The sequence below is a fragment of the Chrysoperla carnea genome, chromosome 2 (genome assembly GCF_905475395.1).
Source record: "Chrysoperla carnea chromosome 2, inChrCarn1.1, whole genome shotgun sequence".
NCBI classification, from domain to species: Eukaryota; Metazoa; Arthropoda; class Insecta; order Neuroptera; family Chrysopidae; genus Chrysoperla; species Chrysoperla carnea.
The window spans coordinates 14,846,125-14,850,934 of NC_058338.1; positions in this window are offsets into that span (position 1 = coordinate 14,846,125).

Below are 4,810 nucleotides of genomic sequence, written 5' to 3' on the forward strand. Positions count from 1 at the left end.
TGAGCACAGACAATATCGTATAGAAATTCTTTGGAAAATCTCTGCTTCACTAATAATGCATAGCTCCATGTATTTTCTCACTAGTGTACATTCTAAAGAAACAAAATAAAACTATCTGATACTATAAATTCTTACGTTAAATACAGTTGAGTTCATGTTATAAATATTTTTTTCTAGTATCACGATAGCAATTTAAATCATACGATTTTAAAAGTTAGAAAATAAATATCTGCAGGAAGATTCCACATTTTACTTGCACCCTAGTTATTTGATACAAATAACTTACATGTATGAATTGAAGTTGGCAATTTTCTTTAACCCGTCGGAACTCGCGTTCTGAGCATTTTTCTCACTCTCGTTTTGAATTGAATTTCTCAGATTTTTCCTCCTATTTACAGTTTTTAAAAATAAGTTCTTTAGAAATATTAAATCAGAAATTTTCGAGCCTGTTCGTGTACTTTCGTTAGTTTAATATAAATCGTACTCAGTAAATAAATTCAGTGATGGAAATATGATGAAATGAGTGAAAATGGATTTAATTATTTAGATTATTTCTTTGCTTTAACGCTTTCACTCTCAAACATCATTCAATAATCATGTAATCAAACAATTTTTAATAAGCTAGTGCTTATCTTTCGCAATATTGTGATGCTTACTTTCCACATGTAAACAACACAACAACACTCAACACTTAGTCCTTCGTTCTTATATTTTGAATGTGTATTCCAAAATTAATTTAACTTTTTAGTAGGCACATCCTTCAAAATCCTATTTTTGGGTTTAATATTTTTTTTTTAGCAATACGTGTTTCTTTTCTTACTTCCTTGTGTTAAACGCGTTCAAAAACTTTTGAATTTTCAGAATTTGTTAGAAATATTTGTATTGCTTTATTTTACACCGATTATCACGTTTTCTACCATGTCATATCATTTTAAACTTTCTGGAATTTAGTATAAATATAAAATATCTTTAACTTGATACCATAACACGATACAGCTGTCAAAATTTTTTTAATCGGTTAAAAATAATTTTAAAATAGAAATCGATTTATCTTTAGCTCTTGGACTAAAACGTTTTTGTTTAAATTAAAGATAAATGATTTGAATCAAAGAAAAATAAATTATAATTAATTAATTGATTGTATAATTTTATTCTTTATACATTTTTTAATGAATTGAGAAACAAAATACAAAATACATTTATGATATAATAGAGTTGTTATCATTATCCTTTTTTAAGATTGTTGTTGTCTTGTATGAAAACAGAAAAAGGAGCACAAATAAATGAATAATTGTATTTGCTTTACCTATACTCTAACATTTGAATGAACAAAATTAAGTGATGCAAGTGTATAGATAAAACTTTTTGACAGTAATAAATATATTTTCTTTATGTTCTATTTTATGTATGACATTTTCCCCATCAAAGAGCATATCGATATTCAGAAGTATACGATGAATGGTTTTATTGATTTGTTAAGTATATTTTGCTATCTTTTTTTTTTTATTAAATAAACTTAATAAACCTGCACATGTGGTTATGCCTATCACATCACTATTTTGTTATAATATTTATAAGTGGTAGAACTAATCAAAAAAAGATTGTTTAAATCTATGTTGCATTTCTAAACACAATATTTGAAATTTGTTAGACAGTATATTACTTTCATACAAGGTTAAGTTAGGTTAGAGTGGTTATCCTGGGGTGGGACATACTTAGACCATAGGGTCCGTTGTGATACCAAAAAAGGATTGGCTCATCCCCGGCCACTACTCCATGAACCATTTGGAGCTGTTTAAGAACAGCAGGAGAGCTTTGACGTCGACGGACTCCAGATAGGAGAGGTCGTCAAAGAGAGGCTGGCTCAAGTAAGTCCATCTCCTTATGACAAGAGCTGGACAGTGACAGAGAAGATGAGACATTGTCTCCTCTTCCTCACCACTGTGACAGCTCCTGCAGTAGTCGTGATACACTGCCAGACCCAGGCGTTCAGCATGAATGCTGCCCAACCAGTGTCCTCTAATAGCCGAAACAACTTTGCGAACAGAGGCCTTTGTAAGTGATATAAGATCTTCGGAACGCATGCGATTGTACTCAGACCATATCTGCAGTACCACAAGTACGTTCCTCCCTCCAAAAGATATCCTCTTAAGATATCCTCTTTGAGGAGCAACTTGTAGTTCGCAAATGGAACTCCCAGATATTTATTGATGCTTGTGTCCCAGTAACCTTACCAGGTTTACATACATTTGTTCCGCCAAATCATTTAAGTACGTGCGGCAGTCCTGTGCTACCTTTGACTTTCATACAAACAACTCATGCGTTTGTGTTAACTTCACTACTAAACCCCGTACAGATGTTGTATCACATGCATGGCCCTCATTCGCCATATTTGATCTCGCAATGAGTTTGAGACAACCTCATATCGGTTGAATTCCAGAGTCTTCCGAATAATTGGGATGCGAAAAAATTTAATTAAGTTACTTGAACTGTATTACATATAATATCTTTACAGGCATAGTATAAATAGAACGTATTTTTTTCTTAAAAGATATTGTGACGAAAAACAAATACAAACGAATTGTTGCTGCTTTTTGTTTAGTGGAAAACTTCAATGGTTTGATTCAATCTATACGTATTTATACACAAAAGCAAACCAAAACAAAATAAAATACACCTCACAATATATATACCCACTTTCATTTATCCATAGTTTTTAAGTGATAAAGTTTTGTTTCGTTAAATTTACTTAATTTTAACCAAAAACTTTTCGTCTTTCAATATTCGACTATAAATAGAATCTTTTATCTATATACGATGTAAAATGTCTATATATTTTTTATTCTAAGAAAATTTTCATTAAATAAAAAGCCTATTCATTTCGAAGAAAAGTTACGATAATTACTTTTTCATACTAGTATAGACATAAGACATAGAACTAGCGCGGACATCCTCTCGTAAGCAAAATTTAAAAAAAATACCAGCGTAACTTATTAAGGATGCATGAGCATGGCAACAATGTTTGATTTAAATGCTTAAAATTTTTTATAAGAATTTTAAGGGGTAACCAATTCCGTTCGCGATATGCCAAGCTTTTGAAAATTACGTCAGATATCGAAAAATTGTATTCTTGCTTTTCGTCTTATATCGTTAAGTTTATTAATTAACTTTCAAAATTTGAAAAAATGTATTTTTTTAATTTGTTTACCTGAAATTAGTTGATCACACACGCACACAAATCCTTAATAAGATTAAATCAAGCGGCTGGACTAATGTAAGCATATTATATATAGGTAAATAAATTCAGAAAACTTTCAATTATTAATTTTCTATGAAAAAGTTAATTAAGTTTTTTACGTTTAAGATTTTCAATAATTAATCCAATTAAATCGATTTTCTTAATCAAGAAACGAATTTTTTATAAAATTTTCTAATATTTTGATTATATTATTGTGTCGTGTTTTACAGGGTGTGTAGTATTTTGGTGTTTTCTGCTAAGGTGTTTATAAACGATACAATTTTTCTCCGGGGAACACAATTTGATATTTGGTAGGCTGACATATGTTGCCATAGATAAGACATGGTGTCCATTTCCGTAAATACCTGAATTTGAAGTTTCTTTGGAATGGAATAACAAATCATCTAATAACACAAGCAACAATGATATTCGTTGTGTGCGTAGTCATGGTAGGGACAATAAAATCGATGCCAGCGCTTCCAGTGAAAAATTTTGGCGTTAAAGGGGGCTGTTATTACTAATTTGCAGTTCTTTACATGTTAATGTTATAGAAATGTCTTTAAAATTATTGTAAAACACGAATTAATTAAACTTAATGCATTAAAAATTGTGAAAATAAGAAATCAAATTGCAAAAATATTATTTTTCAAATGTAAATTATCATAATTATTTATTTAAATTTGTGAGACAATAATATTAAATTTTCAATGTAAGTCTTAAATGCAATCCATACAATTATATATGCATCCATACAATTCTATAATTAAAGTAGTGTATCGTTACCACGGAAACGAAACTCACGCACGGAGCGAATAGCTGTTGTAGACAGTCTCTCTACTTTTATCTAACACCTACTTATTTGAATTTCTAAATTCCATAAAAACTATTTATTTGATTAAGGTCTCTGAAATAAATAACAAAAGTTAAATTAATTTTCCGAGTACAATGTAATGTTATTATAATTAAGCTCATTTTTAGTATAGAAGACGACATTTTCTAGTAAATAATGTAATATCCATTTCTATTTAATGTTTTCACCATTTTTATTTTTTAACTTTAATCATAAAATAAAAGTTTTATTTATAAAACTAATATAAAAGTTTTAGTAAATAATAGAATGTCTAGTTCTTTTGATGCGAACGAGCTTACCTACAAATAAGATTTGCATAAGAAGATTAAATTGCCTTTTTTAACACACTAATATTATTACATTCCTTTTTTGTAAGTGTGTTAATAAATTCTGTACGCAGTATGCCTAGGGTAGCGGGTTCAAATCCCGTAAAAAATAATTTAATTAATAGTTGTGATGGGCTAGTATAGTGCATGATATATTTATGAAGGAGGTGCACTCAGCCTCTTAAAATAATTCAGGAGCTGGTAAATATCAACGGAAACGGTGGTAAAATCCATATTTGGTCCTTATGGCCAAAACGTATCTCCTGTGGACACCCATAAAGCCCAACCTAACCTTGGTGTGTAAACATATCTCAGAAACTGTCTTTTATGGGTTATTGAAGAATTTAGAAATTTATAGGTAATAAGCCAATAATTTTAACTGGATTGCTGGGGTAG